This window comes from Protopterus annectens, chromosome 4.part1, assembly GCF_019279795.1.
Source record: "Protopterus annectens isolate FY-2018-M chromosome 4.part1, PAN1.0, whole genome shotgun sequence".
Taxonomy (NCBI): Eukaryota; Metazoa; Chordata; order Ceratodontiformes; family Protopteridae; genus Protopterus; species Protopterus annectens.
Window position 1 is genome coordinate 53,421,116 of NC_056734.1, and position 17,152 is coordinate 53,438,267.

Genomic DNA, 17,152 nt, shown 5'->3' on the forward strand with positions numbered 1-17,152 from the left:
TCACAGTTAAGAATCATGCAGTTATTGTGCTGCTACTGATGCAAAGATTTAATTGTATACATGCGTGAGATTGAAAGCCTCAACAAAACAACATTTTTCTCATACTTACCATATAACACAGTGAGATGAGTATGTTTTGTGGGTTGTTATGTCATGCCTGCTCACCAACAGGACATATCTTTGCCCCTCTACTTTGAATGACATTGTGTCCTGCTGTCTCACTGGCATAGTGGCTGTGTATGGAATGTATTGGCAATGATGGTGCCATGTTATAGCATCTAATTGTGGCTGCTATATATGGGCAGTCCTCCTTTTCATAAATGCAAAGACTGACACTGTACCATTCATGTATACACCACGGAATTGCTGCTTTATATAACAACATTCAAGAATGGGTGGCTGCAGTGGTGCATCGGTTAGCATTGCCGCCTCAAAACAAGAGGTTCTCTGGTTCGATCCTCGGCTGGGGTGCCTTCTGTGTGGAGTCTGCATGTCCTGCCTGTGGTCGCGTGGGTTTCCTCCGGGTGCTCTGGTTTCCTCCCACATCCCAAAGACATGCTGTAGGTGGATTGGACACTCTAAATTGGCCCTAGGCATGAGGGCATGCATGTGTGTGCCTTCTGTGGAAGGTTGGGCACCATGCTGGCAACTTGACACTGTAAAACTCCACTCCAATCATGAGTGGACAGGTGATCTGCTGTGGCAACCCCTAACCAGGAAAAGCCAGAAGAAGATAGCAACATTCAGGAATAACTTCTCTGGACTATGTTACATTTCAACATGCATTGGTTATTCATATACATGCCCATATTTTGGCAACTGGTGTACATACACACTGATTTATATATATGCCTCTGCACATATTCTTAGCAATAGAGAAAACCCATTGTACCTTTGTACTGTTAGCAGTCATTGAATTCATGTTAATGTGCTTTAGTGTTGTTCACAGGACAGTCATACCCATGGTCAGTGATATATGTATATTACCACAAGTGTTTATTCCACATTTTGTTTCACATTGTTATGACAGTATTTATATGGGTATGTGATACTGATTCTTATATTGTATACCTATGCCTCTTGCCATCAGATGATCGCACGTTATTGTATGTGTGATTTCTACACTGACATGTTTACTGCCACCAGCAATGCAGTCTGCCCATGTGACATGCATTTGCCATTTGCTTCAACTTAACTTAGGTTGACTTCAACATCACCCTATCTGGTACACATTTGTACTTGCAATGTGTCCCCTTACATAGTGTTGCCCTGCTTTGTTGTTTTGCTGGCATGTCCTCCTTGATGTGGGCCTGTGTTGTCCATCTCCCGTTCCTCTTTGTAGGTTTGGAATATATCTTGTTCATATGCATGATATATGTTAACCTTCCTTTGCATTATCATCTATAATATAGTTGTAATGTTAGAAGGCCAACTTGTACCAAACCAGTGGCCATTATACACATGCAGGACATATGCACACAAGTTGCAGGCTATTGCTTGCATTACATCCTTTGCTTCTGTTATACTTGTGTCTTATATATTACCCAGAGTAATTTATCATACTTCTTGTTAACAACTTGACAGTCCTTATATTGCATTACTTGTGGATTTCATGATGTATGTTATTCTATGTCATTGGTGTGTGTATGTGTATTGACATTACTTTCTGATATGTACCTGTTAGGCTAATAAAGGTCACACATATACATCTATACCTGTGTGTTGCCTCTGACATCGTATATGTCTATGACATATGCTTTCGGTTACATGGCTGTTTGAGTTGTGTGCACCTACTTGTGTAAAGAGTAACCAGTCTGTTGCTTTGCTTCAATACTGCTGTTTGTTACTTTGCTTGCCTGTTTGCCTTTCAAATGGAAGGCTAGAGGTCCTGTTCTGTCCTCTGCTGGTCTTTTCTGGCATTTCATAGGCCAAATTTGCTCATCTGTGTTGTTGATTGGCTTATATTTTCACTGCTAACAGTCTACTTGAATATTGGAGTCACTATCCAATGTGTACTGTGATCCCTATTTCTTCCCCTATACAACACAACAGCCATCAGTCGTACACATTCAGGTATGAATTTCACACAGCTTGCAACATGTCTTAACATCATAATTCATAGTTTCATATGTATTTCTGCATGTCACCGTGGCTAGTATGCATCCCTACCTTTTTTTGTCAACGTTCTATTGCCCATGTTGTAGCGTGTTGTCTGGCTACCTTACCCTTCCTTTATGTTTATTTCTGACCTTTATTTGTCATGTCTTGTGATCTCTGTTATATGCTTATTACTGCTGTTTTGCCCTTCTCCTCCTCTTTCCCTGACTTTTCCTTTCCTTCTGTTGTCCAAAAAAATAAGAAAAAGCACCTATTTCCACAAAAAAAAAAAAATAATAATTCCCATGCTCCTCTAACTGTCTCTCAGATTTTCTTATTCCAACATACCTCTTGTGTGTCACTCTTCATCAACTGTACCCCAGATCTGCTTTTATATTACCGTATTTCCTTGGGTGTGTGTGTTACTGGTGTCCCCCCACAGATGTCCTGCACCCAATGAAAGCTACTGTTAGCTCTGGCAAAGTGGGCATGAATACTCTTCGTCTTTATGAATTTATTTATCATAAATTTTATGGATTCTGTATTTTCTAATGAATGTATTTTATTAGTAAATGACTTATGGAGATGTCTGTAGTTGTTTCTGGACCTACTGGAGGGATTGTTGGAGATGTATATTATTTTCAAATGTCCTGAAGCTTGCATTTGCTTGTATAATTTCTGTAGCTTTGTTAATTTACAGCAAGGTTTGAAACATTTTTCAGAAATTATGGAGTGGCTGTGAGTACTCGACAGTATACCAAAGATGTTGTTTGATTCTGCTTTGTGCTGAGATATTCTACGTTCACTGAAGCATATTTTCATATTACAGGCTTATCTGCAACTTTTTCACAAATATTGAGGAAATGCACCAGATTCCATGAATATTACAGAATCCAGCCCCATATGATACAACTTTCTATCAATTTTTTGTATGCAATATTTACTTCATTTCTAGAAATTGCAGAATATGTATCATCATGGAGAATATTGTATATCCTCCCTGCATAGTCAACATGATCCATTACTACAAGCCCACTTCCTCTATTGGGTTTGATTAATATTACACAGTTAGTCATCCTGAGTTTATCAAATAACTCCCTTTCTTCTTAGTTGAGATTAATCCTTGGAAGACAATGATTAATTTTTAAAATATGCCCACTATAATTTTGTCATATTTTTTCAAATAGGCTGATCATGAGGTGCAAGGGGGATAAAAATACCTCTCTGTGGGGAACTGTATGCCTTTCAGGTGTCATTTCTTCACCTTGAAGGGACCATAGTGCTACATCTGAAATATTGACTTTTTGTAGGTAAAAATGGAAAGCCTCTTTCAAACAATTTACAATATTATTTATTCATTTCAGGATGACTATAGTTATAAATTCTAAAATCAGTACTCTCATTTAAAATAAGAGTTACACAGTCAACCACTTGTATCTTGCTCATTTCCCCATCCTCGCTCCCTCCTGTTCAATGGTCTAAATTGTCTCGGGGAGGGAGGGTCTCTCATTTGATATCCCAATTTGTAAGTTGTTGGTTGCTTAACTCCTCAAATGCTGAGAGAGTCTCGTTTGGGGTATATCTAAAGGGTCTCCTTGTTCTGTGTTGCCATCATAATTATGTGGGAGAGACGATTCATTGTTAACTGTTGTACTGTAGTTATCCATTGCTTTAAATGAAAGTTAGCACCATTTTCAGCAGGGAAAGACTATACGTTGCTATTATTAATCTCTTTGTCTCCTTCCATTTTCCTTTCCTTCCTTGCTTGTTTTCACTTCATTATATAAAGCATTAACGTTAGAAAAATATACCCTTATATTTCCTCTCAAATGTTTTAAACAAGTCACTAATATATGAATTATTAAAATTAGCAACTTCAGTCCACTTCCTTGTTGTTTGATTTCATATGTAAGTTCATTAGCTGACAGCCTTGTTTATCAAATAATTTTATAAGATCACAGTGTAACTCTTGACACTTTTTGTTGACCTTAGGCTATTTTCATGACTCTAAACTCTTTGGAACAATTCTGCATATTAAACATTCTTGGAAGTCACTGTTCCCAATCCACAGCTTCTGATGCTTATTATTATTTTTTTTTAAATATTGCATTGTTTTCCAGAGTATCACTGTTTATATTCCCTTGTATGCCAAATGCCATCCTTTCTTAAAGCATGCTTCAACTTTGGTATTAGGAGATTCATTCAGTCTCCTGTGTGTTTCTACCAATTCTGCTTGTGATGATCTATTAATGAGGGCTCTTTTACCTTGACTTGTGGGTGTATGCTGCTCCAGTGTTATGGAATCATTAATGCCCTTAATCTTTAAGCCATTAAAGCAGTCCTTTCCATTTTCTAAAGCTGGAAATTCACTACTGCAAACACTTATAAGTTTGTTCATCAACAAAGTCAAATAGCTGACCAAGGAGGCTAAATCAGTAAGTGAGTAGCTCTGAGTTGAGTTGTGTGAAGGTTCTGTAGACCCCAGAGATTACATTCTGGTATAATACATGCACAAAACAAATGACTGAACAAAAGGGTGAGCACCAAAATGTACTAGTGCAGTAAAAACAACAAAACTAAAAAAAAAAAAAAAAAAAAAAAGCCGCAGAGTTCAAAGATCTTTCTGAGATAGCACTTAACTGAAGATGCCATATGTAATATGCCTCAGTATCACCTCACTCTATAAAGCATTCTGACCAATCGCTGGAACTCAACTCATGCATATTACAATACTTCTGTATATAATGTATATAGTAATCCTACATATGTAATGTATGTAAAGCCTGTTTTAACTTCGTGCACATCGACTACATATTGTCTAAACACAACAATATGCATATGCATCTGTGTATGAATCTGTTTCACCATTTGTAAATATATAGATAGATAGATATATAGATAGATAGATATAGACATACATAGTATGTACCTTTTTTGTTTAGTTGCCCACTGAGCATGGATCATGGCTGAAAAGGGTCAATAGACCAGCTCATTTACCTAGTCAATAAATAGTAAGTAAGTAAACATGTAACGTCAGTTCTGAGAGTGGCAAAAACTTCTAGAAGAATAACATGGAAAGAAGACTTGAACTGTTGATGAAAAGATATGAGAGCATCTGCCTGTCACCTTCTGTTACTATGAGGTGAATGATCAGAGACAGATAAAATACATAGTAATACTCAAGAAATGCCCTAATGCAAACAAGCTTTGAAAGTCAATGTGATGCACTTCATGTTATGCTCTGTAGAACAGAAGTGGGTATTAATCACTAGCCGCATGATCCAGATGCAGAGCCTGAAAAGGGAACTTTCTAATGCAAGATTACAGGCAAATGTGGACTTCAGCATTGTTGCAGAATTAGGAGTATAGTGAAGGAACCCAGTGTTTGTTGAAAGAATTCTGCTCTGGTGAAAAAAAAAACATAACTATGCCCATCTTCCATTTTAGTTGAAAGGTTGTTGTATAAATTTGACAATTACCTGATGGCCATAGCCTGCATTGGAACTGGTACTTTCATTACTGAGAGTGCATAAAATTAGTGTTACTGTAAAGTATATTAGTTTAAATGGCATGATTTTTAAACTATTTTATTAAACTTTTGAAATTATTACATAGTGTATCAAATTGAAATATTATGTAATAAATAGACAACTTGAAACATTATGTTTTAAGATAAATTAACAATACAATTATTTACATTATATACAAAATGCCTGAGATCAAATTATTAACAATGGCATAGTTTTAATAATGAATTCTTAAGCATAAAGAAATATATGTTTGCTATATGATAAATAGCTTATTTCTTGGATTTTTGCATACTGCCTACTATTAATGGCCTCTTTTTCATTTAGAACAGCAGCACTATGACATAAATCAACCTAGAGTCAAAGATATTGCAAGCAGTGTCTCTTTTACTTATATTTAATACTATCAGTAAAGAAGATCTTTTTGATGGAATGCATGCTTGATATCTATCTAGTTATATATGTGTGTGTGTGTGTGTGTGTGTGTGTGTGTGTGTGTGTGTGTGTGTGTGTGTGTTGGTCGAGCAACAGCTACATCAGTATTTCATACTTTTTTTTAAGTTATAAGGCAATTCAGAAGATGAACACTGGGAGAAAAAATTACAGTAAATATGTTGAATACATTCATATTTACAAATACCATCAAAATCATGGTAGTTAATATTTAAAGTTTTATGTATTTACTGAATGTACTCATGGATGTATTAAATAATGGATAGGCTTCTGATGCCTCTAATTTATGTTAAAATATTCTGCCTTGTACTCAAGGGATGTGTTATAAAGAAGATTGCTGTGACTTTACACTTGAGCTCCTGAGAGTGTCCCTTGGGTCAGCACTTGAATTTTTCATAATCTTTTCTGTTCATACCATTCAACTGTGACATTGAATTTTTCATTAACAGATCAGATAAAAGATTGTAACAGTAATTTATTCTGGTATTGATTTGTAAAAGTACAATGCAAGTATAAAAAAACAAATTTCCACAGAAATCAAAGCAACCCTTGGAAAGACATACATAATTGTGTGTATGCATGTGTACTTGTGTGTGTGTGTGTGTGTGTGTGTGTGTGTGTGTGTGTATGTCTACACTGGCATGTTATTTCAGACAGAACTGACATCACATTGTATCGTATGCCTTGTGTTTCTCTGACAGATCAAATATTCATGTTGTCATGCATGCACATATTTCCCGGCTGAACTACATTTATACATTGTTAGAGAAAAACAGGAAACAAATTGATTAGCAATGCGCATTTCAAATATTTCATGAAATTAAAGTCAGGACAATCTGTAGGTTTATTATTTCAGTGTATATACTGCTTTCATTTCTCTGTGATGTTTTATCCTGTTCTGTATTTCAGCTTTCTCAGTTTGTGCTGCCTGTTTTAACATCATGAGTATTTAAATATCATTTTTTTATCTGTAGCTATAAGCCAGTTTTAAACATGAGTGCACTTGAAAAGATATAATCAGACCAAATTTGGGAACTGTATGACTTGATGTGCTTATTCATTATACATTACTTTTTTCAGTTTTATTTTAAGAAATACAGTTTCATTATGTTTAAATGATCTTTAGATGAACACAAGGTTAGATTATAAATAAATGTGTATGTACATATGGAAAACAAAAACTAGAAAATTGTTTAATACATAAAAAATAAGAAACAGAAAAAACACGTTACCCGTTTAAATCTCATTTCATTTCCTTGTGCTTTTCTGTATGCGGAAGTTTATTGATCTTGGTGCTTTTATTTATTTTAGGTCTGCTTTGTGTTGTTAATATGTGCTTTGTTTTCTATTCCTCATTGTTCAGTTTTACACTTTATATAGCTTTTCTCTAACAGAATGCACACATTTCAGATGAAACACACACGACCTATTTGTGCAATGACTGTTATTTACATTTAATAGTAGCACTCTGCCTCTACACACAAAATAATAGTTGTTTTCTTTTTTAGTCATATTATTTGATCGATCAACTAGCACAGCATATCACGGAGTACATTACGTGTGTAAGAAATATAATTTTCTTTGAAATATGGATAATCTGCAGTAGAACTTTTGATACATTAAAGCTTTATCCTGCTACAAATTAGTGCTATACAATATTCTGAGATTAACTTGCTTGGAAAAGAAGTCATATTAGTCAGAGTTCTCACTTAGGTCACTTAGAATTCTAGGATTACTAAATCCCATATATCTACATTATTTTTATTTTCAATTTCTGATGAATATCTTTTGTTATTTTTTTTTATTTGTCACTATCACGAGTCTGCATTTCACACACTAGAGTATTAGGGTCTATGTGCAGTCTCTTTATGAATTCTGCTTGTGACCACAGAAAGCTGATATGGAGTGCAGAGAAGGCAATCCATGCTGAGGACATTTTATCCCACTTGACAGTATTATTGTTTCTGAGACAGGTGTAGTCCACTGAAAGTGGATTCCCCTTGCAATGATCTTTGATTAACAAAGTGCATTTTTATACACTTCAGTATTACAGGGCTAGTGTTTACTAATGAAATAGCTATATTATTTTACATTTATCAATGCTCCTGTTTACTTAGTTATATTGATTTTCTGTCTTAAAATACTCTTTTTTAATAAAACCTTCATTGCAACAATTCACCAAACAAAACCTCAAAGTATAAGATACAACATTTTGTATCATTCACTTCTAGTGCAGTTATATGTGTAACATGTCCACTGATTCAAAATTAAGACATATTAAAATGCTCCCTTAGTTCTGCAGTCCATCCTCTTCTTTCGGTTGTTCCCATTAGGGGTCGCCACAGTGGATCATCTGTTTCCATTTCTTCCCGTCATCTGCATCTTGCTCTGTCACACCAACCATCTGCATGTCTTCTCGCACCACATCCATAAACCTTATCTTAGGCCTTCCTCTTTTCTTGTTACCTGGTAGCTTCATCCTTAGCATCTTTTTCCCAATATACTCAGCATCCCTCCTCAGCACATGTCCAATCAAACGAAATCTTGCCTCTCTGGCTTTGTCTCCAAACCTTCCAACCTGGGCTGACCCTCTAATATACTTATTCCTAATCCTGTCCACCCTCGTCACACCCAGTGCAAATCTTAACATCTTTAACTCTGCCACATCCAGCTCTGACTCCTGCCTTTTTGTCAATGCCACTGTCTCCAACCCATATAACATAGCTGGTCTCAATACCGTCTTGTAGACCTGCCCTTTCACTCTTACTGATATTTGTCTGTCACAAATCACTCCTGAAACTCTTCTCCACCCACTCCATCCTGCCTGTACTCTCTTCTTCACCTCTCTTCCACACTCACCATTACTCTAAACTATTGATCCCAAGTATTTAAACTCATCCACCTTTGCCACATCTACTCCTTGCATCCTCACCATTCCTCTATCCTTCCTCTCATTCACACACATATATTCTGTCTTAGTCCTGCTGACCATCATTCCTCTTCTCTCTAGAGCATATCTCCATCTCTCCAGGGTCTCCCCCACCTGTTCCCTACTCTCACTACAGATCATAATGTCATCATAGTCCACGGGGACTCCTGTCTGATCTCATTGGTCAACCTGTCCATCACCATTGCAAATAAGAAAGGGCTCAGAGCTGATCCTTGATGTAATCCCACCTCCACCTTAAACGCATCTGTCACTCCCACCGTAGACCTCACCGCTGTCACACTACCCTCGTACATATCCTGTACCACTCTTACATACTTCTCTGACATTCCCAACTTCCTCATACAATATCACAACTCCTCTCTAGGCACCCTGTCATATGCTTTCTCTAAGTCTACAAAAACACAATGCAACTCCTTCTGACCTTCTCTGTACTTCTCCATCAACACTCTCAGAGCAAACATCGCATCTGAAGTGCTCTACCCTTACTCCAGTAGTCCAATATTATAATTTAATCACTTAAAAATAACAACAAAACAAAACTAGCCATCGTTTCAATGAACTCTAAATAGCGCTTTAGATTTTATATACACACACACACACACACACACACACACACACACACACACACACACACACACACACACACCTATATATACATATATATAGGTTCATAGGTTCATAGGTTCATACTAGGCTATCTGCCCGAGGGCATTTATAAGCCTAGCCCATAGTTATGTGGCTTTTGCCACCCCTTTAGTTTGAATAAAAACTATGCCTATCATTTTTCTGTGCCTCTGTCAAGCAGTGACACTGAAGTAATCCCTGGGTTATATCTGCGATCTCCCATCCATTGGTCAAGATTCCTCTTGAACAAGGCCAGCGAGGTGCTCTGCCTCACATGTACCGGGATTTTGTTCCACAGCATAGGGAGTCTCTGGGTGATGAATCTGTCCCTCCAGCACGTTCTATTTATAACCGTGTGAAGGTTTAAGTCTCCCGCCCTTGTGGTTCTGAGGGATCTAGATTTTTTGAGGTGAAGCATATTCATCAAATCTGGGTTTGACATGGCCTTATATGTCAGGCACAGGTCACCTCTGAGCAAGCGGTATGAGACTGAATAAAGCTGGAGTTCTTTCAGTCGGGCAGCATAAGACATATTTTTGAGACCCTTTATCCTTTTGGTGAGGAACTTTTGGGGCCTTTCAAGCTGCATCAGGTGTCTGGTCAGATACATTCGAGCGGGCATTGTACTCAATCATAGGTCTAATGAGTGATGAGTACAGGGGACGATGACCTCCCTTGATCTAGATGTGAATCCCTTCATGATCAGGTGGGCGATATAGAAGGTTTTCCTAACTACTTTAGCAACATGAGTGTCAAACGAAAGACTACTGTCAACTTGGGTCCCCAGATCCCTGATGACTTTTTCTGTGCTCAGTGGATTGTCACCTATATGGTAGCTAGGGGTAACCTTGTTTTTCCCGAAGGGTATGACTATGCATTTTTTGGCGTTTAACTTCAGGCCATGGCTCTGGCACCAGTTATCCGTTTCTGTGAGGCCCTTCTGGAGGATATCTGTGTCAGATGTGTTTTCGACTATGGCGCCCAGTTTGCAGTCATCTGCAAACTTTGTCAGCCATAACCCTCCTGTGTTTGCTTGTATATATATATATATATATATAGATATAGATATATATATATATATATATATATATATATATATATATATATATATATATAGTTCTACCTGACTTCGTCGACAGCGCAGAAGACCGACAGCGGAATTCGGAGCTCCAGAAGATCGAAAACGAAGAAGACCGAGGCGAATCGCGGGTTGCAGAACATCGACAATGCAGAAGACCGACACGACGGATGACAACACCAACGCCGAGGATGCCGACATGGGGAAAGGCTGTGTGAGTATGCGGTAGTGACGGACGTTAGGGTGCGAGGCAGGTAAGTGTGGAGATTGACGGTCTGTGGGGATAGGGGTGGGTTAAGTGAGTTAGGGTTAGGGAGCGATAGGGGTGGGTTAAGTGAGTTAGGGTTAGGGAGCGATAGGGGTGGGTTAAGTGAGTTAGGGTTAGGAGCGATAGGGGTGGGTTAAGTGAGTTAGGGTTAGGGAGCGATAGGGGCGGGTTAAGTGAGTTAGGGTTAGGGAGCGGGTAGGTAAGTGTGCGATAGTGACGGACCTTAGGGTTAGGGTAAGGTTTAGTGTGGGCTTGTAAGGATTTTGGTGTGCTTGTGTTGTGTGTGTGGTTTGTGGAATGGGGATGTGTTTTGTTTTTAATAATTGTTATTGTGGTGTGTGCAGTGTATGGGGTTTCGTGTTTGTGTATCGTCGGTTATTTCGTTGTCGGTTATGTGTGGTTTCGTGTTTATGGACTGTCGAATATGTGGTGTCGGTGATGTGGTTGTCGGTGTTGTGTGGTTTCGGCTATGTCAGGTAGAACCATATATATATATATATATGTTTACACACACACACACACACACACACACACACACACACACACACACACACACACACACACACACACACACACACACACACACAGGCAATTATTTACAAATTGTTTATTCATTTCATTCAATAGCATTTGTATTGCACTTTCAATGTTTTACAATTGTACTATATTCTAGTTCCTCTTCTCCTCATAATATTGTATCTATAGGAGCCATCTACTTATATAGCTTTGGCTTTTCCTGGACCCAACCCCTTTGCCTTTTTCTCCATCCTCATTTTATCCATTAAGCCTTTCAATTCTGCAAGCATAGACTGAGCCTGCAAATTCTATTTGTTGGTTATAATCTTTTTGACTAGGAATGTGGACAGACACCCACGGTACTCCTTACATGCTAATCATTCCAAGCAAGGGGCAAATAAAAATAGGGACAATGGGCATCCTTCCAACATCTGCCTAGAAGGTTCATAATCTTCCAACATTAGCTCTTTGACTTTCAGTTTTGCACCTGTCTTATACATATACATCTATATCTATAGCTATATCTATATCTAATCTACACACATACATATACGTATCTTTTACTACATTAAAACACCATTGTTGGAACCACATTTCTACAACAAAGTGAATAAAATACACGATCTATTCTATCAAATTTCTTCTCATCACCATAACAGAAAGAAGCTGGTGGAGAACCACCATTGTTTCCTTCTTGAATAATAATCAGTGTCCTTATCCTGTTATCACATGTCTTCCTCCCTCCCTCCCAAAACTCCACACTAATCATGCTGCATGATCCCTGATGTAACCATATCCCCACTCTACGATAGTCAAAAACACTTACAATTACGGTTCAGTAAAGGTATGAGTCCATAGGAGGTGAGAAACACAGGATTCTTTTCCTCCTTGTGTATAACTGTGATTATGGCCTCCCTCCAAGAAACTGGACTTTTTCATCATTCCTTCAAATAACTTTAATATTCACTCTCCTCCCATTTCCTATACTCCTGTGGGGATACCATTAAATTAAGTTCCAGTATTTTCTAGTTACTTGCTTCTTTATTGCCTCGCTAACTTCTTCTAAAGCAATGTGTCTTGACAGCAGACTTGCACATTATTACTTCCAGGGCAAGGGTTGACTTTGCTGCTGCTGCCATTTTTCAGGCCCTGTTGCAACCCAAGCCATCCGATTATTCTGCCTCATACTCTTTGGCAGCTCTTGGCATTTCGGTCTTTAATGTTTCTCCCCATCAATCACCTTTGGCACCTCCACACATGCTAAATTTCTCTTAAAGATGTCTTTATCTTCCTTCTCAGTCCTCCTGCTTTCCTTCTCATATACATAAAAATAGAAATCATTGGACATGCTTAAAATTCTTTCCACTACAGTTTCTCCCTGATCTACCCCTTCCTGTCTATTTCTGAATAATGTCTTCTCCACTTTTTGCTGGCTATCCCTAACTGTCAACAGTCTCATTATGTTAGGGATATTCACAAAGTGTATCCTCTTATACCCAGTCTTCTGAAAATTCATTCTCTACTCTGTCCTACCTTGCAACTCCTTTTGCTCAGAGGTGAATCTTCTCTCTCAGATTCTTTAATGTTTCTATCCTTAAGTGCACTCTCCTAAGCCTTCCATACCCACTTCTTTGATCTATTTTAATCATCTGCTGTACCCCCTATGGTACAGCTGTAAGTTTATTCTTATGGCTTACTTATGAGCACTCAGTTCCTGTACCTGAAAATACCTGGTCTTAGCCTGCATTTATATATCTACACATTCCTGTGTCTCTGTATACCTTAGTTTAAAGGTTAGCCTTAGTTTAAAGGTTAGTTATCTCCAGTACTTTCTCACGGTGGCTTGAATCCCATTCCACTCTTGTCACCAAGAATCCATTATGCAAAAATAACATCAGTCCTACCTCCATATTCTTGACTGTATTAGTATAAATTTTCAGCCCATACAGCCAGTCTAGACATGACCATCACTTACGTCTATATGAGCAATATGTGTACCACTCCTGGTAGGTCTCTTCCTTTGTTTTTTTCTTTTTTTTTTCAACTATTATCTATTAATCTTACTTACATCATGCATTTTGTGCAACTTTTTTCTATTCTAATTGGTTGCTGATAATTTATTTCCGACTTTATATCAACCTATCTTTTATTAATAAAGTTCTAGTCTCCTAACAAGCATAACATTACCCACTGAAAATCCATTGTATGAGCCACCACTTCGGTAAAAAAATATATATATATCTCAGACAGTAGATGTATGGACAACACCATCACCAGCAGGCCTTGAATTTGTTTCTTGACATCTCTGCTTGCGTGCTAACTGCTGTTGTACTTCCAAGCTTAAGCACTTTGTCATGAAGAATACTTCTACCGCTTCCTTGGTATCTCAACAGCAGTGCTTTTCGTCATCGTAAAATGCCCTCCTGTTTAACTTCAGATGCTCCTCCTTATGTAAATGTGTTTCTTGGATAGCTATTATACCAACCTAATACTGTGTAAATATCCTTTATCTCTTAACTTGGCTAGTTATCACATTAAAATTCCAACTTAAAAGTATCATGGATCCCATTAACCATCTTGAGATTCCTCGTGTTTTTTTTTCTTTTTTTTGTCACAGTTAATCTCACTTGACAGTACACCACTCCCTTCTTCACTTTGCATTCACAAATTTTGCCCTCGTCTTTCCTTCATTCATGCCATTCCAACAATGAGACATTTCTGTCTTTAATGTTGTCACCCATCAGACTCTAGCTGTCAAATATGATGGTTTCAAGTTATCTATCGCTATAGTGACCACTTTAAGAGTACCCCTCTGAGACAAGCATATTTCATTCATCATAGCTCACCACAGCTGTCAAACTATTTTTGTATGTGTGTCTTCCATGCCTTGTTCTCTGAACACCACATCTGAACTATTCTAACAATAATTTAAGCTGAATTGTCTTTCCAGCTTTCAACTACTTGCAAGGGGATGTTGGTTGGAAATTACCATTACAAAGCTGCTTAATGTCCCTCAACAGGTCAGTCATATTCCTACATTCCATCCATTCATGTCAAAACAACTGTTTAAAAAAATAAATGTAGATAAATAAAACACATCAAAGAGACAGAACAGAACCTTTTCATATGTACTGGCACATGTGAAAGCACTTGGGCAAGTAGCTGACATTTATTAAATAATACTTTCTGTGCCTAACATTCCTTTTTATGTGTCCGCTATTCTTAAATATGTCTTTCATTTATTTTCATAGTTCTCATTCTAAATTACCTACCATTATCATAGAGCCTTAAAAAAGAAAGAAGGGCCCAGTGCAGGGTAGAAGGGAGAGGGAAGTAGAGCACATTCATATTACTGACTCAATATTTCAAACTTGTAAACTTTCAATATATTGTCTCGTCAATGCAACCACTCACCAATATATTTATTCATCCTCTGCTTCTCAGCAAATACAATTGTCAGACATTGCTCTCTGGTCATATCACATTAACTCATAGTTCATTCTAGTCCAAAAAAAAAAAAAAAACATTGCAGGACCTATTAGTCTTTACCAAACAGTCAAACCAATTCTCTTTTTCACAGTTAGTGGATCCTGTCAGTACATCACATATGGAATAGGAACATAACAATATATGAACAGCACTAGGTAAGTGATTACAGGCCCCATAAGGTGCTTAGCCATACACACCTTTAAGCAGACACACTTAAACTTCTTGTCATTTTTTACAAACACCTCATAGTTTCCAGCTCCCAAACCAAGCAGGGGGGCCAGACACAATAATCCTAGTATAAAGTTGTATCTACCTAGCCAATCATTGTGACTTGCCTTAACATAGTAATATTTTGATTTGTTGCTTGGGAACTTAATTCCATACATTTGGAATACATTGCATTAGAAACCATTGCTTCCAGTGAGTTTTGTTTATTGGTTGGTATAGATTTAGATCCCAAATAAGGGTGTTTGTAGAGCCACTGGTTTTGCAAAGAAATAGGATTCGATCTTTTATGTCTGGAAAAGAGAGTCATGTTGGCTTGGGAGAGCTGAAAGGCTACTGAGTGTAAAGAAAGCTTTGTTACAATATCAAGATAGTTAAAGAATATAAGGCCTTTAATTTTCCTGATTGAAGAAAAGAAAAATGTTGGGGCCTTTCCTGTTGAGCAGTGGATTTGTACATACTAAAGTTCAGATAAATCTGATTGGAAATGTGAGAATGTATGTTGTGGATGGAAAAAAACAATTGTATTAGATGATGGATCAGATAAAGGACTATTACAATTTTCATGATACAGTTCTATTGCATGGATATAGTGGAATCTGTCCAATGCAATAATGAAATCAAAAACACGCTATTGTGTTTTGCTCTACAGCATGCAACACAAACTGGAGGAGGACAGATGGAAGGAGGCCACTGGAAAAGTTTTTTGTCAGGGCCAGACAACTGCATCCAGAGACCTGCATCCAGTTAGGAGTCTGAGGATGATAGCAGGCAGAGTCATCTGCATAATGTAAAAGTAAAACCCAGTAAGGAATATTTTAGAAGACTAAAATTAATTCAACAGCCCTGACATCTAGGAACAAAGTCCAAGTTATAAACCAATCTACTTATCCTGTTCTAACTTGCAGTTTTGTGGTGACCGAATTGTTAACAACAAGAAAAACTATATACCTCCCTAAGAGTGAACCTGCAAGCTAGTATAAAAAATGTAGACCAATAACTTGCCTTCAGACAATGTATAAACTATATACTAGAATTGACACCATAAGATTTTATAGTAATTTAGAAGAAAACTTAATCAAGGCAACAGAATAAAAGGGTAACAAAAAAGCCAAATGGAACAAAATATTATTTGTTGTTAAATAAAGTCATAATGGAGAACTGTAAAAAGGGGAAGATTCTAAGCATGGTATGGAGAGATTACAAAAAAAAGCATTTGGTGGTATCCCACATTCATGGATAAAGGAGTACTTACAGATGTGTAAGATACACCCTATATTAATCAACTACATTACAGTGACAAACCACTTTGCAGCTAAGTCATGATAAAAGAAAACTTATCCCAGGGCTAAAAATTCAAAGGGGGATATTCCATGGTCACTCTTTGTCACTGCTAATGTTTTGTCATGCCCTTAACCCAGTAAAATGTATACTTAACAGATTAAGTCATGGTTACAATTTGGCTCCTAGAAAACAAAAAATTTAAAAGACTTCTCAAGTTCTTTTTGGGGATGATATAAAACTGCACAACAGCAAGTGGTCAGAACTTTCTCAAATGATATAACAATGTCAAATGGTTTCGATAAATGAGCAAAAACAACATTTAAAGCAGGAAAACTACAGCATCAAGAAAATATCAATCTGGGACATGAATGTGATTTAAAGTAACTTGATCAGGAGGGATTGTAAAAATATTTAGGAACTGATGAAGGATCAGCAATAAAAGCTGAACAAATGTGAATGAAATTCAGTATGGAATATTTTATAAGACTAAAATTAATATTGAAAGCAACCCTGACATCTCAGAACAAAGTCCAAGCTATAAAACAAGTTGCTCTTCCTGTTCTAATTTACAGTTTTGGGGTGATTGATTTGCCCTAAAAGGTATTGAATCAGTTGGACAGGAAAACAAGAAAAATGATTCA